Source organism: Chrysemys picta, chromosome 4 (genome assembly GCF_011386835.1).
Source record: "Chrysemys picta bellii isolate R12L10 chromosome 4, ASM1138683v2, whole genome shotgun sequence".
Lineage (NCBI taxonomy): Eukaryota > Metazoa > Chordata > Testudines > Emydidae > Chrysemys > Chrysemys picta.
Genome location: NC_088794.1, coordinates 94,545,969 through 94,573,908, shown reverse-complemented (window position 1 = coordinate 94,573,908; position 27,940 = coordinate 94,545,969). Strand labels below are relative to the sequence as shown.

Genomic DNA, 27,940 nt, shown 5'->3' with positions numbered 1-27,940 from the left:
CATGGCAAGGGCAGTGCGCGGAGCCCTGTGGGTCCCCTCTGGGAGCCGTACAGGGACGTGGTGAGTGGTGTGGCGTAGGGCCAGGGCAGGAAGCTAGGGAGTGAGCCACTGCCAACCCCGATCCACTTTAGGTAAGCGGCACCGGACCGGAGCCCGAACCCCTCTGGCACCCCACCCTCCAATTCCCTGCCCTGAGCCCCCTGCCTGCACCCTGTACCCCTCCTGCACCCCAACTCCCTGCCCTAAGCCCCCTGCCTGCACCTCTTACCCCAACCCCCTGCCCTGAGCCCCATGCTGCACCCTGCGTCCCAACTCCCTGCCCTGAGCCCCCTGCCACACCCCGCACCCCTCCTGCACCCCAACCCCCTTCCCTGAGCCCCCTCATACATTCTGCATCCCTCCTCTGCCCCAATCCCTTGCCCTGAGCCTGTTCCAGCACACCGCACCCCCTCCCACACCGTACACTCCCTCCCTCCCACACTCCAACCCCCTGCCCCGGCCCTGCATACAATTTCCCCACCCCGATGTGGCCCTCGGCCCAAAAAGTTTGCCCACCCTTCCCTAAAGTCTCAAAAAAAAACGTGGCTTTGCGTTTTTATTTAATGGCATGATATGCTCTTTTTGTTTTAAAGTATGGATTGTTGTATTATGCAATAAGTGCCGAATTGCGTAATATAGATGTTGTAGAAACGTATAGAAAGCCCGCGTTTCCTCGCAGCAAAGATGGTTTCTGTCACCGTCTTTTAGCACCTATTAGAAATCCTGTCATATTCTCCCATCAGGGCCAGTGCTTCCTTTTAGGTGACCTAGGCAGTTGCCTAGGGCGCCAGGATTTGGGGAGCTGGCATTTTGCCGCCCTTGGCGGCAATTTGGCGGCAGGGGGTCCTTCCGCGCAGGATGCCTCTTTATAGAGCCGTTCAGCGGCAATTCGGCTGCGGGGCCGACACGCACTTTTGGAGCGAAGGACCTGCCGCCGAATTGCCGCCGATTGCGATCGTGGCTTTTTGTGTGTGTGTGTGTGTGTGTATGTGTGTGCTTGGAGTGGCAAAAACTCTAGAGCCGGTCCTGCCCCCACTGTGGCTTTTCCAACACCAGAATGATTTCCCAATGACTGGCAGCAATGTGGCGCTGGAAGCAGTCACTGTGCAATCACCACTCACTTCCCTGCTATGAGTGCAGCTCTCGTTCTGCTGTCCCCACGCTGGAGGCAGGCCCTCTCAGAGGTCCAGAGAGGCCCGGGCCACTTCCAGCTTTTGAGGCCCCCTAGCCATAATAAAAATAAAAAATGACGACACATGAAAACAAAATAGGGCACCAAAAAAAAGTGTAACATAATTTGAATATTTTTTTATTTAACAAATGCTTTTCTAGCCTTTTTCTGTGCAAATGCACTAATGATTGAGGAAAAATCTAGCTTTTGTGCAATGTCACAGTTGATATTATGCATGGCGAGCCCATTCAAATGCTCTTGTCCCATAGTTGAACGGTGATAATTCTTTACCTGCTTCAACACGTTGAAGGTGTGTTCACCTGAAGTCACTGATGCAGGCAAACTGACAAAAATACGCAATGCAGTTATGATTTAGTAAACACCCCAGAGAGTCCAAGTTTGAGTATTTCTTGAAGCAATTCCTTTGGCTTGCAATCCAATTTAAAGTTGGTGGAATATGGTCCCCACTAGTGCGGCGCCGCATTACCATTGGTCCTCCCCTTCCCCTCCAACTACTATTCTAGAAAATTCTTTGACCTATATAAGCAACCGTGTCAGGCTTGCCCAGCACAGTGTCTACAGTGTTTGTAATCTTTCTCGTGTGTACTCTACTGAAATAGCATAATAAGACCGTGGCTTTACGTTTTAATTCAATCGTATGATACCCCCTTTTAATTTTAAAATATGGATCGGTTCGTTGTTAGGATAAGAAAAGGAGCAGACAAACTGAATTATCATGAATGTGCTGATAGTAGTGCAAATACCTCCAACTGTCTCAGTTAAGTTAAGAACCGTCTCATTTTTTAAGTTAAGTTTAGTTGTTAATTTAAAAAAACTTAAGTTTAGTTAAGTTTTAATTTTTTTAGTTTGTTTGCTGAATAAAAATAATGTCCTTTATGATTGAGTATTCAATAAATGTTGGCCTTTAAAAAAAAAAATTCCATCGGTGCACACCCTAATGAAATGTGCTGCGCACGCCTTGGTTTAGTGTGTGGTTTCCATAGCTGGAGAAAATACAGTTTGAATTATGCTCAAGCAGAACTGCTTCTACACCTTTGTACTTCCCAGCCATATTAGATCCATTGTCATAGGCTTGACCAATGCCGACTTGAAAATCTAACTTAAAACCTTCTAGAATTGCTAGTACTCGAGCAGCAATTTCTTTTCCAGTTTTTCTCATGAAATTATCAAACAAAATAAACCTTTCTTCAATTGAAAATTTTGAGCTGTCTACAATCTTAACATATTGAATAACCATAGTAGTCTGTTCCTTGTGAGAACAATCTGGAAAAGGTCAAGTTTTTTAGACTCCCTGTTTTTGGGGAAGGGGCCTTGAAAACCTTGAAAAATACTTGGCATTTCGAATATCATCAAGAATTGTTGTTTGTACGAATGACCCACATAGCTCAAACTCGTTTTGTATGCGTGTGGAGAGATAATGGACTTGCATACACTTTTGACTCTCTTGCGATTCTCGAACATATTTAACATGCTGTGATAAAAGTGGGTCATATTTGCTGAGGAGTTCAATGATGCCTAGAAAGTTTCCATTTTCACGATCACCAATACGTTGACTGGAACCAAAGAAAGCCAATCCCTGCTCAGAAAAAAAAAGGATGACATTCAGGAGGTGCTCAAGAAGTTTTTTCCAGTCATTACTTTCTGTAGAGAGTTGAGTCAAGAACAAATTGTCAACTGAACTTTCAGCTGATGCTGCCCTACTGGCTGATTTCCATGCAACATGGTTTTCCTTGTGTGACGTTGAACTCTCATGTGATGGTATTTGGTCTTTTAACTTCCTTCAGCCTCTGTTGATGCTCCATCCTGATTGATCAGAGAGAAGTGATGCATTTGCAGCACTTTTGTTCAAAATGAAGCAGGGTGCAGAGTACAGAGATTGTGTTTCCGTACTCCAGCATAACCAGTCTCTTGTGCAGGTCTCACCGTTTGGAAGAGTTTTTGTCAGCAGACGAGTAGGGAAAGCATGATTATCACCATCTTGTGGAATGTTACTTGGAATTTCAAAACAACTAATTTGAAGAAAAGATTGCATTTGGGCAGCATTGCTCTTGTCAATAATTCCAATGTCAGTCACAGTTAAACCAGTAGTACTCATGAATTGCTCTTGCTGCGTAACATCTACATCTTCCTGTTGCTGTTGAGTTTCTGAATTGTACACAGGATCTTCTGCTGCATCCGTTACTGTTGGCACATCTCCTTCTTGACTACTGTCCTCATGTTCAGGTATTGGCATTGAAATATCACCTGTTGCAGTTGCGGAGTTTTCATTATTTGTAGCATTGTTTGTTGGGTAAGGTGTGTTTTTCAGTGGTTGAGAAATGAAGTTATCGACTTTGAGCTCTTAGCTGCTGCTTCACTCAGTTGTTTTCGCCGTCTCTTGCTTGCACCACTTTCAAATCTCCTCTTCATTGTGATCTATCTGGTCAATATGTAGCCTATCCACACTTGAAATAGTCTGCTGTAAATAAGTAGCTTATCTACACTTGAAATATTCTACTGTAAACATGTACACGAATGCTGAATGGTACTCAAATGCTGAAAAGACTTAAAACGAAGGAATACTAATTAAGAACACAAAATGAGACAGTCAGACAGGTTATTATCCTTATCACTGATTCAAAACTCAAGCACGCAAGGTATAATATAACAGGCTGAGCTGAAGACAATGGGATGACATACATATAGTAAACACAGACACGGATACAGACAGAGGGATAATGTCCAAAAATTTAAAACATGTGTCCTCATGAAACTACTGTACAAGATTGTCCTCACAAATTTTCACTTTGAATCTGGGCCTATAGACCACGAAAGCCTATGATGATGGCCAAGCTACCAAGCTAGGGCTCAACCAGCCAACTAGTCACCTCTTTTAGTTACCATATGCAGATAATAATGAAGAATTCTCCCACATAGATAATTCCGTAGTCAACTAGACGTAAAACTACAAAGACACTAAAATGTAACAATTCTCTATCTTTCAACACGCACTTGAACCAGCACCAGCTCTAAGCTGAGAGAGTGTGTCACATTTTGGGGATGCGCATAAAAAAGTTGCGAAACTTATCAAATGCCAACAAATTAACAAGTGTCTAAATTTGAGGTCCCCTTTGAGCTTGAGGCCAAATGGAAGCCAAATGGCCTTCCAGGCCACCCCTCTGATTGGCCCTGGCTGGAGGGCAGGGGTGAGCTCAGCTTCCTAAAGCCCTGCAGCCACTGCTTATCATCCCAAACCTGCATTACAAAGCGAGCCCACCAGCCAATATTTGCTTCTCAAGACCAGAAGCAGTTCTCCATCATTGGCAGCTGCTCTCTGAATGCCACCAACAACCTTGAATTGTTTTTTGCTATGTCGGTTAGCAAAGTATCATCACAGAAATTGCCATGTCCCCTGTTGTTCTGGCACTTCCTGTGGTAGATCCTGCAGCTCTGCAAATACTGGGGTATAATTTATCCTGTTTGCAATGTTCATGACAATAATGCAGAGCTGTGTGGGCTCACGATTTTGTCAGAGATGGTTGCCAAAGGTGGATTAGGGTTTTGTGGGCCCCTGGGCCACAGCAAGTGGGGGCACCTCCCCACCCCTTTCGCCTGCAGTCACCCCCACCCCTTTCCAGTTCTTCTTTTGGGAAAATGGGGTCAGGGCATGGCTACTTGCCCCACACCGCCTGCCCGGCACTCCTGCTGGAGAGTGAGGTCAGGGCATCCATTTTTTCCATGGCCTCCCAATTGGTCGGGGCTCCTGAGCATGGGCCCCGTTGGCTGGCCTAGTGGCTAATCCTAATGGACATCAGGAATGGTAACATACATAAGCCAGTAAGTGAACACTTCAATCTCCCTGGTCATTCTATTACAGATTTAAAAGTCACTATTATTGAACAAAAAAACTTCAGAAACAGACTTCAAAGAGAAACAGCAGAACTAAAATTCATTTGCAAATTTAACACCATTAATCTGGGCTTGAATAGGGACTGGGAGTGGCTGGCTCATTACAGAAGCAGCTTTTCCTCTCCTGGACTTGACACCTTCTCATCTATTATTGGGAGTGGACTACATCCACCCTGATTGAATTGGCCCTGTCAACACTGGTTCTCCACTTATGAGGTACTCCCTTCTCTTCATGTGTCATTATATAATGCCTGCATCTGTAACTTTCACTCCATGCATCTGAAGAAGTGAGGTTTTTTACCACGAAAGCTTATGCCCAAATAAATCTGTTAGTCTTTAAGGTGCCACCAGACTCCTTGTTGTTTTTGTAGATACAGACTAACACGGCTACCCCCTGATACTTTCCAGGAGTTTGTTAACTTTATTCTGACAAAAAACCAAGAACATTTGGATGTTCACTGGAAACCAATGTTTCTACTCTGTGATCCTTGCAACATTCACTGTGACATCATGGGGAAGTTTGAGACCTTGGAGCAAGACTCTGAACATGTTCTCAGGAACATTGGAGCCCCAGAGGATCTGCACTACCCTAACTTTAAGACACATAGGTCAGAGAAACGTACTAGTGATGATATCACCTTAGAGTATCTCAGAAAGCTGAGCTCAGAGCAAATTGAAAAGATCAAGAATCTGTACCAGATGGATTTTGCCTTGTTCAACCATCCTTATGATTTGAAAATGAACCTTTACGAGACTGATACAGTATGAGCCAAAAGGCAGTTTTTATTCCTACAATATCACATGAACTTGTCTACAAAGACGATTACAGATGGTTGATGGTAGCAGTCAAGCACTTTTGGTGTTTTGCAGCTCATAAAGCTATTTGTCATAGGCACTCATGTGATGTTGTATGGAATATGGGACATCATTAATTATATTATCAGTACCAATATTACAAAATTACAATGAATCTTATACCAGATATGCCATGTAAAGTATCAGTGGAAAAGGTATGATTTGCTAAATATGATAAGCTTGTTCATATGTATGTATCATCTTTGTATCATGAGTTATAAATGTGTGGTTCATTGATATCTCAAACTTGTGCTGTGTATCTGGGTGACACCCCCAGACAGATTAGCATCAGCACTATCCAGTCTCCTTGATAGCCCATCAAGGGCAATCAGCTGTACAATGAACTCTTTGAGAGAAGCCAGGGGCTACATCTGTGAGTCAGCAGGACATGTTGGGATATGCCTATGGATAGGGGACTCCAAGTACTTTTCCATGCCCATGTGCTATGAGCTTGTGTTTGGGACAAAAGATGTATAAGCCACATGGAAGAGAATATAAAAAGGCAGCTGCATCGCCTCTGTTTCATCTTCAGTCGTGCTTCTTACCTCTGGAGTAACTTCTGAAGCACTGGAATGGGTTATCTAGGGAGGTGGTGAAATCTCTATCCTTAGGGGTTTTTAAGACCCAGCTAGACAAAGCCCTGGCTGGCATGATTTAATTGGTGTTGGTCCTGCTTTGAGCAGGGGATTGGACTAGATGACCTCCTGAGGTCTCTTCCAACCCTAATAGTCTATGATTCTATGATTCTCTACAAACTGAAGTTTTGAATAAAGGACTGATAGATCCGTCCAAGCTTTGGATGTGTTCCAGAGGGACTTTACAAGTCAGCAAACCAACCAATGCTGCTAAGAACCGGATGTATGAATATACAGCATTTTGGGCTGTATAAGTAGGGGCATTGCCAGCAGATTGAGGGACGTGATCATTCCCCTCTATTTGACATTGGTGAGGCCTAATCTGGAGTACTGCATCCAGTTTTGGGCCCCACACTACAAGAAGGATGTGGAAAAATTGGAAAGAGTCCAGTGGAGGGCAACAAAAATGATTAAGGGGCTGGAGCACATGATTTATGAGGAGAGCCTGAGGGAACTGGGATTGTTTAGTCTGCAGAAGAGAAGAATGATGGGGGATTTGATAGCTGCTTTCAACTACCTGAAAGGGAGTTCCAAAGAGGATGGATCTAGACTGTTTTCAGTGTTACCCACTGACAGAACAAGGAGTAATGGTCTCAAGTTGGAGTGGGGGAGGTTTAGGTTGGATATTAGGAAAAACTTTTTCACTAGGAGGGTAGTGAAGCACTGGAATGGGTTACCTAATGGTGGTGGAATGTCCTTCCTTAGAGGTTTTTAAGGCCCTGGCTGGGATGATTTAGTTGGGAATTGGTCCTGCTTTGAGCAGGGGGTTGGACTAGATGACCTCCTGAGGTCCCTTCCAACCCTGATATTCTATGATTCTATGATATGTATGTATCTGATTGCTTTGACCATCTAATAACTCTCTTCCTGTTCTTTTCTTTTCTAATAAACCTTTGGTTTTAGATACTACATGATTGTCTGGCAGCATGGTATTTTGGGTAATATCCAAACTAGTATTGATCTGGTAATGTTGCTGGCCCTTTGGGGATCAGAAGAACATTTTGTATAACGAATAGAGTTTTAAGTAACTTTTCACTTTTCTGGACCTATTTGCTGATTGGGAGCCAGAGACTGGAATGCAATAAAGGGGGCTATGTTCGTTCTTTTTTCTAGCTTCTTGATAACCACTGTGAGGGATCAGGAGCACAGTTTGTGACTGGTTCATGAATCTAACTATAGTGTTAACCACCAGTTTTGGGAAAATCTGCTCTTCTTTTTGAAGCCTGCCCTGACTTGGCATTTTCATTGTGAGCTATCCAAGGCAGGTCGAGTCACAACTTGTCTACTGAATCAATGTAACAAATGTTCCACCTCTATGAGATTTTTCAGTCTGCTGTTCTGATTGCCTTGAATGTATGTGAAATTCACAGAGATCCTTGGTATGATGGGGGAAAGGGATGGGGAATGTGGCCTTTCCATCTACAGATGTTTCAGAGCATCCACTTTTAGTCTAGATTATTTTGATTTTCAATTAATAAAAAAATATAAAGTAGTGTGTGTCCCTAACCATTCAGGAGCCTCCAATGGGAATCCTCTAGCAGGCAGGCAGTCATCTCACATGTAAAGGTGCAGGGCACCAAACAGAATCATTACTACATATACATCTGAAAATTGCAAGAGTACAGAAGTGCTCTCACCATACCCCGTCAAGTCCCCTACCCTTGTGGGTGTTGGAAGGAGTTGGTGTAGATGCAGGAAAGTTGGCATTGTGCCAGTTTGGGTTCCCCCCATCCTGGTCATGGGAATGTTCAGCTAAAAAGTGTGTAGCAGCTTCGGAGACTATTTGCACTGCCATAGCTGGAGCCAGAATCTGGCCCATGGTCTGATCCAGAATGAAAACTCCAAACAAGTCCTCTCTCCTAGAGAAGTGACCAGGAAGTTGTTAACTTTATTCTAAAAAAACCTAAAACATAAAAACAATCCAACAATAATCACCACCACCAGCCAGAATATTTGGACATTCATTGGGATTTTTCTACTCTGTGTGCATTGCGACATTCACTATGACATCATGAGGAAATGTGAGATCCTGCAGGAAGGTGTTGAACATGTTCTCAAGAGTATTTGAGCCCCAGAAGGTCTGTATTCTCCTAGCTTTAAGAGGTATGACTCCGAGAAATGGACTAGTACTGCTATCACAATGGAGTATTTCAGAAAACTGAGCTCACAGCAAATTCAGGAAATGGCACCAGAGTCAAAGTTGTGTCAAGTATTTGCCTTTGATGGGACCTTAAACTCACTCAGCATATTTGCTTTTTCTAAAAAATTAAAAATGGGAAGCAGTATTTGACCACAGCCCCGAGAAAACCCAAACTGCCCCCTCTCTGCATGCCAGTGACACATTTATATAATTCATGTTTTTAAAGCTGTTCCTTAGTTAATCAAACTTGCAGGAGCTATGTCAAGAGTTAGCCAATGTAGCTCGCCAGCTCCATTAGCTCCTTCCAATTGCTAATGACCTACAGGAATAAGTTACAGTTCCCTCCTCTCCCCTCAAATGTTGGTCCTTTTAGGCGGGAGCAGGGTGTGTAGGGTTGCCCCTCAAGTTCGTCTGAAGAGTGAAGCTCTCCACCCTTTTCCTCAAACAACTTTCCTGGCTGGTGACCCACCCTGGATGGTTCCCAGGCTGGAAAGTGATAGTCTGATGAGCCACTGAAGGCTCATGAGTATTGAAATGAAGCATGACCCGAGAGAGACAGCATGGAAATATAGGAGAGGGCCATTACTGAGTGGCATTAATGGGGAGATATATCTGTCCCCCATTTAGATCTTCCATATTGCTACTATTCCCCATGTCCATCATTCTGTCTTGTGTGTTGTCTCACCCACCCTTCCAATAACCTCATTCCCCACATATTCTCCACACAGATCAGCGTGGTGGGGGCCATCTTGCTCCCATATCCATTGCCTTCCATAAGTTCCTCTCTCCAAAATGTCCCCCAGATATTTCCTTTAGTTTGCAGAAGCAGCTTCTTATTCCTGCCAGCTGTGCTGGGCTGACAAGCCTCTTTAGTTTCATTAGACTTTCTCTCCCTGCCAGCAAACCCTAGCAGGTTTACAAGCAGGAGAAGCTGTCTGCTGAGCAAGGCTGCAATCTCTGCTCCTCCGAGATCTTCAAGGACAAGCCTCTTTCTCTCTCATTGTCACACAAAACCTTAAATCTGACCTCATGTATTCCCCATGAACACGTAACAGATCAGATACATAGAGCCAGTGCACCTATGTAGCTGAGGTTACATGTAAAGTTTTGCATTAGTGCAGGTGCCACAGGGAGCCATACCAGGGTACCCTCTTGTGGCATGACATGGCCCTATGGTGCACTGCCCTCAGTTCCCTCTTGACTCTTGTACACTTATTCCCAGTCAAGAATACACTAAACGAAAATTTCCCTTTTGTGAGGCCTCATTTATTAAGTCTCTTACAGCATGTCAACATTCCTTAAGCCCTCAATTCCAGCTCTTGTTCCCCTTGATTCAGGGTTCCCACAGCCCTCCTCCTGGGCCTGTGCAACATTTTGGGTAGATTTTTCCCTCTATGGGTCAGGAATCACACAGCCCTTCTTTTAGCATCTGCACTGATAATTCAGATCAGTTGTGGTTTAGAGGGGATGTGAAAGCAGCTATAAAAAATGGAATAAAGGGGAAATTGATAGCAATTAATATAAATTAGGGTTAGGAATTGCAGAAAATTGATAAAGGGAAGGACACAAGGAGAAATCTATTACCACCAGAGTTAGGAACAATAAAATGGAGCTTTTAAGTATATAAGGAACATAAGGAATCCTAACAATGGTCCATTACTAGATGGAAATGATAGAATTGTCAATAATAATGAAGGAAAAGTACAAGTGTTCAGTCTATATTTTTGTTCTCTATTTAGAAAAAAGTCAGATGAGGATTCATATTGGATAATGATGATTAATGATGAAACACTTTCCATTCCAATAATAACTAAGGAGGATGTAAAACAGCAGCTTCTAAAGTTAGACAATATTTGATCAACAGGTACAGATAATTTGTATCCAATAATTGTAAAAGAGCTGGCTGGTAGAAAGTGTCACCCTAAACTGAACCTCACTTTCTAAGCAGGGGGATGAGATGCCAAGTCCCAGTGAAAATGAGAGAGGATGGAGACTGGTGTTGTTACCTGGTGGTGTGGACTCTGTTTAAAGAACCCTGGACACCATTTGACCCTCCCCTCACCTGCCCCTCCTCTCCCTTCTCTAATGTTTAAAGACAGAGCTGATTGGACTGTATTGAGAACCCTTGGTTTTGTTCAGGGATTAGTAGAGCTGAAATCACTGATGAGGAAGTGCAGGGGCTAAGCCTTAGGCCTGGTCTACGCTACGAGTTTAGGTCAAATTTAGCAGCGTTAAATCGAATTAAGCCTGGACACGTCCACACGACGAAGCCCTTTTTTTCGACTTAAAGGGCCCTTTAAACCGGTTTCTTTACTCCACCTCCGACGAGGGGATTAGCGCTGAAATCAGCCTTTGCGGGTCGGATTTGGGGATAGTGTGGTTGGAATTCGACGTTAATGGCCTCCGGGAGCTACCCCACAGTGCTTCATTGTGACTGCTCTGGACAGCACTCTCAACTCAGATGCACTGACCAGGTAGACAGGAAAAGCCCCGTGAACTTTTGAATTTCATTTCCTGTTTGCCCAGCGTGGAGAGCACAGGTGACCACGCAGAGCTCATCAGCACAGGTAACCATGATGGAGTGCCAGGATCGCAAAAGAGCTCCAGCATGGACTGAACGGGAGGTACAGGATCTGCTCGCCATATGGGGAGACAAATCAGTGCTAGCTGAACTCCGTAGCAGTAAACGAAATGGCAAAATATTAGAAAAAGTCTCAAAGGCCATGAAGGACAGAGGCCATAACAGGGACGCACAGCAGTGCCGCGTGAAAATTAAGGAGCTAAGGCAAGCCTACCAGAAAGTCAGAGAGGCAAACAGAAGGTCTGGGGCAGAGCCGCAAACATGCCGCTTCTATGCGGAGCTGCATGCCATGCTAGGGGGTGCAGCCACCACTACCCCAACCATGTGCTTTGACTCCATCAATGGAGAATCACACAACAGGGAAGCGGGTTCGGGGTACGAGGAAGATGATGATGAAGACAATGAAGATAGCTCACAGCAAGGAAGCGGAGAAACCGGTTTCCCCAACAGCCAGGATATGTTTATCACCCTGGACCTGGAACCGGTAACCCCCGAACTCACCCAAGGTGTGCTCCCAGACCCTGAGGGCACACAAGGGACCTCTGGTGAGTGTACCTTTGTAAATATTACACATGGTTTAAAATCAAGCGTGTTTAATGATTAATGATTAATTTGCCCTGGCAATCGTGGCCAGTACAGCTACTGGAAAAGTCTGGTAACATGTATGGGGATGGAGTGGAAATCCTCCAGGGACATCTCCAGAAAGCTCGCCTTCATGTACTCCCAAAGCCTTTGCAAAAGGTTTCTGGGGAGGGCTGCCTTATCCCGTCCGCCATGGTAGGACACTTTACCATGCCAGGCCAGTAGCACGTAATCTGGAATCATTGCATAACAAAGCATGGCAGCGTATGGTCCCGGTGTTTGCTGGCATGCAGACAACATCCATTCCTTATCTCTCTTTGTTATCCTCAGGAAAGTGATATCCTTCACGGTCACCTGGTTGAAATGGGGTGATTTTATTAAGGGGACATTCAGAGGTGCCCGTTCCTGCTCTTCTGAACAGAAATGTTCCCCGCTGTTAACCACGCGGTGGGGGGAGGGGTGAAGTGATCATCCCAGAGAATCGTGTGTGTGTGTGTGGGGGGGGGGGGTTTACTTGGGTTTGTGCTGCATGTTAACCCGGAAACCGCAGCCCCTCCTTTTACATTGAAAACCCATTTTAAAATGGCCAACCCAACGGATGCTCAGTCTATAGTTGAATAGGTCCTGACTACTGTCCAGGCTGCCTGTGTACGGCTTCATGAGCCATGGCATTAAGGAGTAGGCTGGGTCCCCAAGGATAACTATAGGCATTTCAACATCTCCAATGGTTATTTTCTGGTCTGGGACGAAAGTCCCTTGCTGCAGCCGTTTAAACAGAGTAGTGTTCCTGAAGACGCGAGCATCATGTACCTTTCCCGGCCATCCCATGTTGATGTTAGTGAAACATCCCTTGTGATCCACCAGGGCTTGCAGCAGCATTGAAAAGTACCCCTTGAGGTTTATGTACTCGGTGGCTTGGTGCTCCGGTGCCAAGATAGAGATATGGGTTCCGTCTATCGCCCCACCACAGTTTGGGAATCCCATTGCAGCAAAGCCATCCACTATGACCTGCACCTTTCCCAGAGTCACTACCCTTGATATCAGCAGGTCTTTGATTGCGTTGGCTACTTGGATCACAGCAGCCCCCATAGTAGATTTGCCCACTCCAAATTGATTCCGAACTGACCGGTAGCTGTCTGGCGTTGCAAGCTTCCACAGGGCTATCGCCACTCGCTTCTCAACTGTGAGGGCTGCTCTCACCCTGGTATTCTGGCGCTTCAGGGCAGGGGAAAGCAAGTCACAACGTTCCATGAAAGTGCCCTTACACATGTGAAAGTTTCGCAGCCACTGGGAATCGTCCCACACCTGCAACACGATGCGGTCCCACCAGTCTGTGCTTGTTTCCCAGGCCCAGAATCGGCGTTCCACACCATGAACCTCCCCCAGTAACACCATGATTTGCACATTGCTGGGGCCTGTACTTTGTGAGAGGTCTATGTCCATGTCAATTTCCTCATCACTCTTGTCGCCGCGCTGCAATCGCCTCCTTGCCTGGTTTTGCTTTGGCATGTTCTGGCTCTGCATATACTCCAGGACAATGCGCGTGGTGTTCATAGTGCTCATAATTGCCGCGGTGATCTGAGCGGGCTCCATGATCCCAGTGCTATGGCGTCTGGGATGAAAAAAGGTGCGAAACTATTGTCTGATGGAGGGAGGGAAGGGCGAATGATGACATGGTTTACAGGGAATTAAAATCAACAAAGGTGGCTGTGCATCAGGGAGAAACACAAACAACTGTCACACAGAATGCCCTCCCCCCCCCCCAAGATTGAACGCAAAACCCTGGGTTTAGCAGGCCATTGATTTCACGGAGGGAGGGGGAAGCAAATGAATACAGAACAAATCTGGTCCATCTATCTTTTACATCTTAGGCTGGCAGCAGACGGTGCAGCATGACTGATAGCCATCAGCATCTTCTGGGTGCTTGACAGAAGATGCTGTATTATGATTGCTAGCCATCATCGTCAAGACAGTTTAATAGGACTGCCGGCAGGACTGAGTCTCCAGGAGACAAAACATGTCTGCCCAGGTGCCTCTGTGTAGCAATGCAGTCCCACGTCTGCCAGCACCCAGATAGCCGATGACGGCTATCAGTCATACTGCACCATCTACTGCCAAAAGGCAATTAGCTGCAGCTGTGTAGCAATGCAGTACCACATCTGCCAGCACCCAGATGACATATGGTGATGGTGAGCTGAGCTGAGCGGGCTCCATGCTTGCCGTGGTATGTTGTCTGACAGGTAACCCAGGTAAAAAGGCACAAATCGATTGTCTACCGTTGCTCTGACGGAGGGGGAGGGGCCTGACGACATGTACCCAGAACCCCCTGCGACACTATTTTTGCATCATCAGGCATTGGGATCTCAACCCAGAATTCCAATGAGCGGCGGAGACTGCGGGAACTGTGAGATAGCTACCCACAGTGCAACACTCCGGAAGTCGACGCTAGCCTCGGTACTGTGGATGCGGTCCGCCGACTTAATGAACTTAGAGCATTTTATGTGGGGACACACACAAACGACTCTATAAAACCGATTTCTATAAAACCGGCTTCTATAAATTCGACCTAATTTCGTAGTGTAGACATACCCTTAGACCTAGTGTGGGACAGCTTCTCCCATTGACATAGGGCTGTCCACATGGGGCGCTAGGTTGGTATAACTGTGTCGCTCCTGGGGGTGGATTTTTCACACCCCTGAGTGACATAGTTATACCGATGTAAATTTGTAGTGTACAGCGGGACCTAGTCTCTGCTGCTTCCCACAAAATCTTCCAGGGTCTCCTCCCTCTCCCCCAAGTCACCTTTCACCTCCTCCAAAACTCTCCTTCTCCTAGTCTCCCCTCTTCCTTCTCCCAAACTCACCTCAGTATCCTCCAAGCCGCCATTCTCTCTCCCCTAAACCACCTCTTGCCCCATCTCTTCTCCCTCTCAAATCCTTCCATCATCTATCCCTGTCCTCCAAATTCCTCTCATAGCTACCCTCTAGTGCCTGTGTTCCTCCCCCTTGTGCCTGTCCTCTCCTGTATCTGTCCCCCTTCTTCTCCCCTGACCTTGTGCCTGCTCCGAAGGGCTGAGGGGAAGAGAAAAGACAGTACTGTTCCAACCAGGGCATCTCCCTCATGCCCCAACCAGGACCCTATAGCTGTCATTACTAGATTTTCTAATTTAAACTATTCTTAATTTTTATTTAATTACAGATTTATTCCTAAAACTAATTACTGTTCTGAGCATTTAAAAGGTTCCTGATACTATCACCACTCATTTTATGTCCAGGTAAGCAGTTTATACTTTTTCCAAATTTAAACCCTGAGGTTTTTCTGCAGATTTCCAATTTAAAGTGTTGTAAGACATTTCGGGCAACTGAGGCGAAATCTCTGGTCACAGTAAGATGTTCATTGTCCCTAACTGGTTCTTTTGTAAAAATTTTAAATTGGACTTTCCTATAGGCTAATAACGTTGGGGTGAGCGATGGGAGTGGTAGAAATCTCAATGGAATACTTTGATTGTTTCCCTTTTTGGGGTAGATTTCCTGACACAGTTCTCTGTTGCTGGGTGTCCTGATTTGAATAATTGTGTCTGTGCTGCAGATTTATAATTTCTGATGCTGTGGAAAGGTGAGAGATATGATACTAACACCAGGGAGTGATAGAATCCAGGACCTTATAACTGTTTTGCTCTGCAGTGCTAACAGGAGACACGCATATTCATTTTTATGACCATCACTACAATTCAACTTCTGCATTCAAATTTTGCATCTATGATGAACTGCAGGTGTAAAATCAGAAGCACAATTAATTGCTGGTGCAAATGATAGTTTTTCTTTGTTTACCTGACAGACTGACTGAGCCTACAGACCAGGTAGACATCTAAAGCCATACTTTGTGCCTGCAATAGATGACATACTCAGAATTGCAGGCATATATATCAGGGTATGCCCTGCAGTTATGCCTGCAGGATATACATTTTAAAATTTAGCCCTGAATGTTCCAGAAAAGGTCTTTTATATTCTCCTCTCCCAGAATCCTATCTGATCTAAGAATGGCATTTTTCACTCCTGTCTTGATTACACATGTACTGTAAGGGCAAGTTGAAGAACAAATAGTATTTAGACTTGTTCTGACACATCCCCCTGAACTGTAAATTTCTCTAATCCATATAATTTATTTATCCTAGATGTTTAGCAGTGTCTATCTGGAATATTAAGGGTCAGGTTCTACCACCCTTGCTCATGCTGAGAAACATCCTGCTCCACAAGTAGTCCACTTGAAATCTCTGTGTGAGGTGCTAATTATTGTGAACAAGGGTGGTAGCATTGGGCCCAAAGAGCTCCAAGATGCATATATTATAACATTTGAAGTGATATTATTGTTATTTGTTACCATGGCATCTAGGAGCCTTAGTCATGGACCAGGACCCCAATGTGCTAGACACTGTAGAAACACAGAAAGCTGATTCCTGCCCCACGGAGCTTTACAACCTAAGTATAAGAGAAGAGACAACAGGGGGTGATAGACACACTGTGGGGGGTACAAGGAAACAATGATAAATCTTGGTCTGCTTGATCGACAGTGGTGTCAGCACACCAGCAGCCTAACTGTTGTCAAGGTTTTTATAGGCATCACAGAAAAGGAGTTTCTAGAAGGGATTTGAAGGGAGGACAATGAGGTAACTTTGCAGATGTTTATGGAGTGCGCCTCCCAGGCATGTGGGGTAACATGGGAGAAAGCACAAAGGTGCTTGTTTGAAATTTAACAAGTAGGTAATGGAGGCTGGCACCATACTGACTGGAGCTGGGAGATAATAAGTAAAGTAGGGGGCTGACTACAAAGGGCCCTGACAGTGATGCCAAGTAGCTTATGTTTGATGTGATGGAAAAGGGGGTGTCTGCAGGGGGATATAAAGAGTGGGGTCCCATGGTCCCAGCAACGTGCTAGGAAAATGGTATTTGAACGGATGTTTGTGGAGCAATATTGCATTTGTCAAGGCCAGAGAAAAGGAAGATGCAGTAATTGAGGTGCAAGATGATGAGAGCCTGGATTAGGGTTTTAGCTGTGTAGATGGATAGGAAAGGCTGTCTCTTAAAGCACGTTTTAATAGACCAATGCACAAAACAAACTGAGAATACTTTGTACAGCACACAAAATACTAACTTGTTTAGCCTAATCAAAAGAAGGCTGAGGGGAGATATGATTGCTCTCTATAAATATATCAGAGGAATAAATACTAGGGAGGGAGAGGAATTATTTAAGCTTAGTAACAATGTGGATACAAGAACTAATGGATATAAACTGGCTATCAGGAAGTTTAGACTTGAAATTAGACAAAGGTTTCTAACCATCAGAGGAGTGAAGTTCTGGAACAGTCTTCCAAGGGGAGTTGTGGGGGCAAAAGACATATCTGGCTTCAAGACTAAGCTTGATAAATTTATGGAGGGGATGGTATAATGGGATAGCCTAATTTTGGCAATTAGTTCGTCTTTGACTACTAGTGGTAAATATGCCCAATGGCTTGTGATGGGATGTTAGATGGGGGGGATGTGAGTTACTACAGAGAATTCTTTCCTGGGTGTCTGGCTAATGAGTCTTGCTCACATGCTCAGGGTTTAGCTGATCGCCATATTTGTGGTTGGGAAGGAATTTTCCTCCAGGGCAGATTGGCAGAAGCCCTGGGTTTTTTTTGCCTTCTTCTGCAGCGTGGGGCAGGGGTCACTTGCTGGAAGATTCTCTGCACCTTGAAGTCTTTAAACCATGATTTGAGGACTTCAATGGCTCAGACACAGATTTGATACAGGAGTGGGTGGGTGAGATTCTGTGGCCTGCATTGTGCAGGAGGTCAGACTAGATGATCATAATCGTCCCTTCTGACCTTAAAGTCTATGATTCTATGATTTTCAGAGCCCCTTAACTGAAAGCAAATTGCTTGGATTATTTTTCAAACTTTCCAAATGGAAAAATCTCTTAATGTTGATATGAAACCAGCTTTGCCTAAGAACTGAAATGTGCACAAGGGAACTTATGCCAGTTTGGTGCCCTAGGAGCAGAGAATAGGGACAAACTAGTTCTCATACTGGGAGAAAGACTAGATGTGGTGGAAGATAATGTGTATCTCTCACAAAAGTAATGAACTCATATGCTCAATGCTTCTGGATTTTCAGTATCCTTTGAGCGGAAAGTCATCTTGAACAGCTCAGTAAAGATGTCTGCCCAGTATAAAGCAGCAGCTGAAAAAAAGAGTGATGCTTTTGTAGGGTGACCAGACAGCAAATGTGAAAAATCAGGACAGGGGTGGAGGGCAATAGGAGCCTATATAAGAAAAAGACCCAAAAATCGGGACTGTCCCTATAAAATCAGGACATCTGGTCACCCTATGCTTTTGTATAATAAAAAAGAGACAGAAAATACAGGAGATGGCATTATATGAAACACAGGTAAGTCCTGGTAGCATTAAAGCAGGGGTCTCAAAGTCCCGGCCCGTGGGCCATCTGCAGCCTGAGAACCTCCCCACTACGGTGATTAGATCACCACACTAAAATATCAGGACACATTGGGGTGCCATCAGCCCCACCCACAGTCCACCCCCGCTCCTCCCAGTCTCCACCCCCACTCTGCCCCAGGTCCTGCTCCCTCCCCGCTCAGCCCTTCCTCATCCCCCGGCCTGCCGCATCCCTCCTCAGTCCTCCACCCACCGCTCGCCTCCCTGCCCACTCGCCCGCCCGCCCGCCGCTCGCCTCTTCATCCCCCCTCCCGCCACTCACCCCTACGGCACTGACTTCCCCTCTGCCAGGAGGGTGCTCACTCACCCCCTGCCTCTTCCTGCTCCTGCACTGCCCTCACCCTGCCCCCATTCCACCCCCTTCCCCCAAGTCCCCACCCCTGCCCTGCCTCTTCTCCGCTTCCTCCCCTGAGCCTGCTGTGTACCCGCTCCCCGTCCCTCCTGGAAAGTGCTAAGTGCCGCCAAACAGCTGTTAGGCAGTGGGAAGTGCTGGAGAGGGGGAGGAGTGGGGATGTGGCACGCTGGGGGGAGAGGGGGAGAAGGAGGTGAGGAGGGGGGAGCTTGGCTGTAATTTTTCCCTGTGGGTGCTCCAGCCCCATAGCACCCACGGGGTCAGTGCCTCCCTCCCGCTTGCCTCCTTACCTGAATATTGGGTCAAATGCATCCCGATGGTACATTAATCGGGATGCGGGACAAAAGGTTAAATATCGGGACATCTGGTCATCCTACTCCCCACTGCGGCCACCGGAGGAGAGATGCAGGCAGACACGCTGCTGGCACTGTCTGCTGTAGGTGCTGCCCCCGCAGATCCTGTTGGCTGGGGGAGAGGGACAGAGATACCATCACTAGTCACCGGGCAGAGTCAGCCATGGAGGCAGCGTTACTTTTTTCCACAATGAATATAAACAAGTCAAAATACCAAACACAACTCTGATGCACACCTTGCTGCAATCCCGAAGGTTTCAACTGCTCAGTCACTGAGGCCAAACATCAACAAACTGACAGAACTGAAGCGTTGCCAGGTATCTGGCAAACACTAAAAACTCTCTGGCAGGCGAAGAATTGTATAAAGTTGTATGACAGTTTTATTATTTCTAAGAAATTCAAAATAAAAAATACAATATAAATGTTTTCTTTTCTGAACACCATCTTCAGTGACGTTATTGGCCTGCTGGGAGGATTTGAGGACTGGCACTCGCCCTAAGGTAAATTGAGTTAAGACCCCTGCACTACAGCATCCAGTTTTCACCACCTCAGTATAGTTATGATAGAATGGAGACTGAAAAGGCCTTGGGAATGTGAAAAAGTTAGAAATATGGCAGGACTTATATAGCCCAAAAGCCTATGGGCAGGTCTTCACTACCTGCCGGATCGGCGGGTAGAGGTCGATCTATCGGGGATCGATTTATCGCGTCTCGTCTAGACGCGGCTAAATCGATCCCTGAACGCGCTCCCTGTCGACTCCGGAACTCCAGCTCGTGAGAGGTGGAAGCGGAGTCGACAGGGGAGCGGCAGCGGTCGACTCGCCACCGTCCTCATGGCCAGGTAAGTCAACCTAAGATATGCTGACTTAAGTTGTGTATCTTAGGTCGAAACCCCCCCCACCCCCACCCCAGTGTAGACCAGGGCTAAGATTATTTAGTTAGAAAGAAGAACTGGAGGATCTCGCCACAGCTAAGGAAATAGCCTTATTGCTGGCAAGAAGATTTTGTTCCTTTTCTGTCAGGTTCAGACTTAGCCAAGATGATCCATGCATTTGTGACCTCCATAGTTGACTGTAGCTTTCTGTATCTAGGGATGAAAACACGTCCTTATAAAAGATACAATTGGTCCAGAACACAGCAACCTCTCTATTTAGCAACATAGACCACACTGAGTACATCATTCCAGTGCTCTGCTGTCCTCACTGGCTCACAATGGAATTTCTAGGTCATAGTCAAAGTTTTGGCCTTCATCTCCAAAACTCTTCAGGGGTCTGGCCCAAGTTACCCGGGGAAACATCTCATTCTGCATGGTCATGACAGTTGTGATGCCCTGGAACAATGAACTGTCAACACCAAAAATGAAAACAGAGCCAGTTGAAATTTTTCAATTTTGAAACTCTGAAGAAATTTAATTTGTAAAATTTGAAAAAATGTCAGTAAAAGTTTAGTGATTTACTAACCCCATTTTTGACTAATGATAGAGCTTTCAAAGTACAGTATGCCATTTAATACAATTTGAATTTCAAAATAAAAGGCAAATTAAAAAAAAAAGTTTTGCAAATTTCCTCCTCTCCCCCCGTCCCCCCAATCATCTGTAAGTGACACTCTTTGAGCAGGCCACAGAGCTATCTGGGCAGCTGGCCCATGAATTTGTAACTCAGTTGTGGAAGAGATCAGACTGACCATGAATTTTTGAAGCTTCAAAGCAAAATATAAAACCTATTTCTTTAAACAGTCTGCCCATAAAAAATGCACGAAGCCAAAACAAAAGGCCAGATGGTAGATAAGAAAAAAGATAACTATATCTTTATGAGTACACCTTAGAACAGTGTGAAACACTCAAGATACCACAGTGATGGGTGTGGTATAAGAACACAAGATATAGAGAAAGATTTAACTGAGGCGCACAAAGGTATGACGGATATACTGAAAATGGATCAGTCCTTTCTTTTTTCTTATGGCCATAATACCATAGGTAATGTGGAATTTGATGAAAGTAAACGTTAGGACATTTGGAACACATAAAAAGAAGTCTTACCTCAAAGTTCCCCAGGGGAATTCACTGCAGTAGGAGGCCAGCATGGTCAAATACTGTAGCCTGGATAATTTTATGATCACTGATATTTCTGATTATACAAACTAAGTTGATATAGGTAATTACATTTCACACTCAAGAATGTGAGATCCAGAGGTGTGTGTGATGGGAATGGTAAATGGAGGCAGTGCTTAAAGTGGTCTGAAAATAGTGGGGAGTCTGATGGCACCTTAAAGACTAACAGATTTATTTGGGCATAAGCTTTTGTGGGTAAAAACCTCACTTTTTCAGATGCATAGAGTGAAAGTTACAGATGCAGGCATTATATACTGACACATGGAGAGCAGGGAGTTACTTTGCAAATGGAGAACCAGTGTTGACAGGGCCAATTCAATCAGGGTGGATGTAGTCCACTCCCAATAATAGATGAGAAGGTGTCAATTCCAGGAGAGGAAAAGCTGCTTCTGTAATGAGCCAGCCACTCCCAGTCCCTATTCAAGCCCAGATTAATGGTGTTGAATTTGCAAATGAATTTTAGTTCTGCTGTTTCTCTTTGAAGTCTGTTTCTGAAGTTTTTTTGTTCAATGATAGTGACTTTTAAATCTGTAATAGAATGACCAGGGAGATTGAAGTGTTCACTTACTGGCTTATGTATGTTACCATTCCTGATGTCCGATTTGTGTCCATTTATTCTTTTGCGGAGGGACTGTCCGGTTTGGCCAATGTACATGGTAGAGGGGCATTGCTGGCACATGATGGCATATATAACATTAGTGTATGTGCAGGTGAATGAGCCCTTGATGGTGTGGCTGATGTGGTTGGGTCCTCTGATGGTGTTGCCAGAGTAGATATGGGGACAGAGTAGGCAACGAGGTTTGCTACAGGGATTGGTTCCTGGGTTGGTGTTTCTGTGGTGTGGGATGTAGTTGCTGGTGAGTATTTGCTTCAGGTTGGGGGGTTGTCTGTAAGCGAGGACTGGCCTGCCTCCCAAGGTCTGTGAGAGTGAGGGATCATTTTCCAAGATAGGTTGTAGATCGTGGATAATGCGCTGGAGAGGTTTTAGCAGGCCAGTCCTCGCTTACAGACAACCCCCCAACCTGAAGCAAATACTCACCAGCAACTACACACCCACACCTTTCATTATTTAAACTGCATGTAATAAAACAGAAAAGAGAAATGAGCCCTCCTGAAAAGGTGTGCACAGACAGAGAAGCTTTGCATGGGCCAGACATCCAGGTAGGGTAAAGGCAAACGCTCACCTCTCTCTCCTTTGCACACCAGTCCATAAAACGGAGGTGCACTTTTCCCTGGCATGTTCTTTCCGTCACTGAATTGTTTGTTTTCTGGCTAATACCGTTTAGGGGAGAGGTACTTCTCCATCTGAGATTGTCTGATAGGAGAGCACAGCAGGCTTCTTAGTAAACTCTTGTGACCCCATGGCTCCTACCAGTGTGTCAAAAGGCTCCTTACACTGCTGTGCTGTACGGAAAGCTTATGTTCAAATAAATTTGTTAGTCTCTAAGGTGCCACAAGTACTCCTGTTCTTCTTTTAGTTTGTACCTTTAAAAAGCTAAAGGCTGGTCTCTCTCTCTTTCTCTGCAGAAATATATGATACTGTTCATAAACTTCCTCTTAGGAATTGATTTTGGAGAAGTGATGTGGGGGAGAACACGTGGGGGGTCATGTGACCCTCCTCCAGATTTCTGCCAGGGTTTATACATTTTTTTCTCTTTTTTTGTGGGAAGTGGGTTCAAAATATGTGAGTGCATGTTTAAATTGTGCCCCTCCACTACCAAGGGTTATGCGTCATCTCTGTCACTGTGTAATGAGGAGGTGTGTTTGTGGGGGCGGGGGTGATTGTTCATTCTTTTTGCTCTCATAATTGGATGGTATGAGAGTTTAAACCAAGAAATGAAAACATCAGGGTTAGGATGGCATGGGTCGCTAAAAAGGTCTGTTCTCTAGGTCTTTGATTTGACTCTGGGCCCTACCAGTAATGACTGTAGGGTTTTATTGTTAATTATCCATGTAGCATGATAAATGCATATGGCATTTTACAAATCATGGTGTATATCAATTTCACTGCCCTGAAGAGTTTACACTTGAACTGAGACAAAGCAAAACATGGGGGAGACCATTAAGGAGTTGGAAGTGCAGAGGCAGATGAAGTGATCAGGGTAGGGAAAATCTATGGAAGAAATGGGTTTTTAAAAATAGAATAGCTAAGAAGTAATGGGGGGAATGTTCCAAGAATGAGAGGTAGCATTAGAGATGGTGTAAAGCTACAGGTGAGAGGTGAGGAAGGGTGTTATAGAGAGGGAAGTTTGGGAAGAGTGTTGGTTTCTTGGGCAGAGTAGGAGTAAATGAGAGTGGAGATTTAGTTGGTGGAGAGTAGCCCATAACATTAAACAAGGTGCAGTCTTTTACTAGCATGTCTAAGTGATTCAGCCTTATTACCTTAAAAACAGGATGTGGGCGAAGGAGTCAGAACTGAAATGGAGTTCGTGAGCCTAGGAAAAGGCGAGCATCGGCAATGGTAATAGAAAAGGGAGGAAGTGGATGAAGTAGCAGGACAGATGAGAAACTGTTGTCCTATTTACCAGTGTTTAAAAAAATTCCTAGGGACATTTTCTCCAAATAAACGTGGAGCAACACCCCCAGCAGTCAGAGCACTGTGTGCATAGCCAGTAATCCCTTTTTGCCTCCTGCTTGTTTAAGGCCCAAGCAGGTACTGGGGCTGCAGAGGTGCAGCCTGCGGATAGGCAGAGGCAGCTGGTCCAACCCCCTTGCCAACGATGAATGGCCATTACAGACTGCAGTCTGCCCCAGAGAAAGGGGGCTAGATGATGACTGGCAGTAGCACTGAGGCAAGGTGGGCATAGGGGTTGGGCGTTCCCCTGGGAGGGGAGACCCAGAGTGTGGGGGTACTGTGGTGGGCAGAACCCTAAGGTAAAGGGCACCAGAGTCCGTGAGGGACACGGGGGCCTGAGTCAGGAGAGACACCGGCCAACAGGAGGCGCTCCAAGGCTGGAATTGAGCTAATTCCCGGAGGACCAGCAGAAGGCGCTACGGCAGTGAGTGCTTGAACTGCTACAGGACATTTTCTTTAAATAAACCTGGAGCAACACCCCCAGCAGTCAGAGCACTATGGGCACAGCCACGAGTCCCTCTTTGCCTCCTGCTTGTCAGATTTTACCCCTTTTCCCTCCACTGTCAGGTTAATTCCCCCCTCCTTGGAGATCCTGACTCCCCACGGTTGGGGAAGGTGGGAAGGACCTGATATCAAAGGTTGTCAGACACTCCTCCTGAAAGGCATCTGTGTGTGGGCAAAGAACCTTTGTCTGGGTCAGACATCCAGGTATGGGAAAGGCAAATGCTCTCCTCTCTCCCCTTGCATATCATGCATTAAATAGAAGTTTGCCATTCCCCTGGTGTGGTCTTCCCTTCTCTGAATTGTTTATTTTCTGTCTAATGCAGTTTAGGAGAGTGGGACTTCTTCTCCATTTGAGGTTGTCTGATAGGAGAGGGCAGTGAGGCTTCTTAGTAACTTATCATAGTCCCTTGGCTCTTACCAGCCTGTAAGAGGGCTCTTCCCCTTGCTCTGCTGTGCAGCCATTTTCTTTTAGTTTATACCTTTAACATATACCATAGACTACAGTTTTCCCTTCTGTGTCCAACGAAATACTATGTATCAGATGTGTGTGTCTGTTTGGAGGAGAGGGGGTGGCATGTGGGTCATGTGCCCTGCCCCTCGTCCCCCCTGATTTCTGCATGGATTTCTATTTTTATTTTTATTTCCTCTTTTTCAGGGAGTGGTTCAAATTTGTGTCTCCCCCACTATCAATAGTTACGTGTCACCTCCGCCTAGTATTGGTAGTATACTTTGTTGAATTCCCTGTGTGACATGGAAGTTTGCCTAGGGGAATCTTTGTATTTATTTAGGATTAAAGTTGTTGACTCTTTTCACCCTCACAGATTAACAGTATAGGAAGTTTGGCAAATTAGAATGTCAAGGCTATGAAGGTACAGTTGCCAGGAACTAAGATACAAGCACTTCTGTTCTCTAGGCCATTGACTGTGGCTAGATCTTATTGTTCTCTCTATGGCTCAGCAAGCCAAGAGTATATGGAATTGCTCCATGCTGGGTGCTGTTCCTGAGACTGAGCTACCAGCCCACACTCTTTCAATCAGTATTGCTACACAGGGGTGGGTAAACTGTGGGCTGTTTTAAGCTGACCTGTGAGCTCCCGCTGTAGAGCGGGGTCTGGAGCTTGGCCTGCTCTGGCGCTCCAGCCGGGGCGCAGAGTTGGGGGCCACACCACGCGGCTCCTGGAAGCCACAGCATGGCCCCCCTCCCGCTCTTACGCGCTCCAATGGACCCCTCCGGCGCACCAATGGGAGCTGTAGGGGCGGTGCCTGCGGATGGGACAGCGGGCAGAGCTGCCTGGCCACACCTCCGCATAGGAGCTGGAGAAGGGACATGCCACTGCTTCTGGGAGACGCTAGAGGTAAGCGCCACTAGGAGCCCACACCCCTGAGCCTCTCCCCCCGTCCCAACCCTCTTCCCCAGCCCAGCTCCCCCTCCCTCTCTTCAGCCCCCTTGATCCCAGCCCAGTGCACCATCCTGAACCCCAAACCTCTCACCCCCAGGCCCACCCCAAAGCCCACACCCCCCAGCCAGAACCTGCACCCCTTCCTGCACCCTTGCCCCAGCCCTGATCCCCCTGCCGCCCTCTGAACCTCTCGGACCCAGCCCAGAGCACCCTCCTACACCCCAAACTCCTCATCCCCAGTCCCACTCCAGAGCCCACACCCCCAACCAGAGCCCTCACCCCCTCCCATATCCCAACCCCAATTTTGTGAGCATTCATGGCCCGCCATTCAATTTCTATTCCCCGATGTGGCCCTCAGGCCAAAAAGTTTGCCCACCCCTGTGCTACACTGTGCTCACTCATATTTTGGTGTCCTCACTGGCTACCAGTGTGCTCCCATTAATGATGGACTTGAGCTGTGGAGTCCATATCCAAACTTTCCTAAAGTTTGGGGAGATTTGGTCATTAAGAACTAGATTGTACCAGCCAGACATAGTCCTGAGTAGGGAAGCCACACAGTCCTAGATTGAGAAGTTGTGCCTCAGGGTTTCCCAGTTTACAAGACAGGTGCACAGCTTGCATCATACTTTGGATTGAAGCAGCCTGTTCTCTCTGGTGTACCCAGCCCCATGATCCAGGCAGCAGAGAGAGAGAGAGTGTGTGTGTGTGGGGGGGAGGGGGCTGAAGCCATTGTCCTCAGCTCCTTGAGTGCTAGGACTGTGATTATGACTGGCCCTTATGCAGGGCAAACAAAGTGGGAAGGTTCTTTCTGTCCTTTTGCTGCATACACTCATGCAAGGGTCAGTCACAGTTCAGACCTGAATGAAGCAAGCCTTTGTCAGAAACCTGTTTCATTTAGCATGATTAGCTAGTACAGTTAGAAATGTTATGTTCCAGACACCGGTGATTTTTCCATGGCGCTTGAAGCTTGATGTGCTCTTGCATGAAGTTTTCAGTGGCACAAGGTGTTCATCAACAGATGCAGGAGCTGCAGGAATCAGTGTTACACTGAGTAAGGTAAACACTGAATGAGGCAGTGCAGGGTGTCTGCATGGCACATGACTACGTCTTCCAGACGATGGAATTTCTTTTTTAAAAACCTAGGAAATGTGAGTAAAATGGTGTTAAGATAATGTTAATGTTGCATGTCTAAGCTAACAAATATCAACAAAAAGCCTGAAACGCACCAAATGCCTGAAATTCCTAGGAAATACAGATGCAACTTTTTCTCTGTTTCCATGTGCATATATTTTGTGCTACAGTCTTTACTATGTGATCATAGACTGCTTCTCAAGTATAAATGTTCAGACCTGCCATACAATACAAAAGGAGTAATTTTGTTACATGGATGGCTGTGTAGACAGCCAATAAATGTCAACTAACATTGTTGTCCCTCTTGGCCTTTATAAGCTGACCTATTATAATGTCTTTAGTATAATGTCTTCCAACCTATTTGTTTTGATTCTATATAAACCAGGCACTTACTGTGTATAAAATAGCTAAAGCACACTTGAAATGGTGTATTAACAATATTCAATAAAGGGAAAACCGAGATGTCCTTCATAGTCCTTCTTTGTTGTTGTTCTGTTAACTGTAGCCATATTACTTACTTATGGAATTGCCATTACACTAGAAAGGTACTCGGAATATCTTACTTTAAACATCCCTTTTCCTTTATTTTTTTTCTAAAGGGATGTGATTGGTTGTTCATGTGGAGCTGCAGATATAATTCCCTCTACTCCACATATCAGAAGACCCAATGTGGCAATCCTAAAATTGAAACCAGATCATTTATAGTTCTCTTCAGAATGGAATAACAAGGTTTATGCAGAGAATGGAACCCAACTACTGACATTGATATCAGTTTCTAGATGTTTCTCCTGCCTTTTATTGTTCAGACCTACAGGCTCATTCTTTTGCACTTTCACTCAAACGTATCAGTAAGGATGTGATGATTAATGCCATTTCATTTTTTAACCTGGAACCTCTCCCTTATCATGGATAGAATGGTGAGGATCACTCTCGTGCTAAGGCATTAAGATTTTTCCTTACCAAAGGTTTGTTTGAGACACACCTGCATTTTTATGTTTATCATGTGGAGATTTTAAATACCTTTGACTCTTTTTCATTAGTTTACTTTGAGCAAATAATAAATCAATTTGAGTAGAACTGATATTATTATATCATTGGTCTCTCTCTCATCA

At 45.5% G+C, this 27,940-nt stretch overlaps 1 protein-coding gene across 10 annotated transcripts in view; it reads left to right on the top strand.

Moving 5' to 3' along the window:
* LOC112059792 (carbohydrate sulfotransferase 9-like) overlaps positions 1–27,940 on the top strand; it is a 99,557-nt gene that overhangs the window by 40,111 nt on the left and 31,506 nt on the right. The window contains exon 2 of one of the 10 annotated variants that reach the window (XM_065593095.1): positions 15,111–15,186. The exons of 4 other annotated variants lie outside the window; for them this stretch is intronic. The gene's annotated coding sequence lies outside the window, so the exon portion shown is untranslated. Of the gene's footprint in view, positions 1–15,110; positions 15,187–22,300; positions 22,381–24,437; positions 24,503–26,543; positions 26,846–27,940 lie in introns of those variants that run through there. 5 more of the 10 variants (XM_065593093.1, XM_065593098.1, XM_065593092.1 and 2 more) reach the window with 5 other exon arrangements.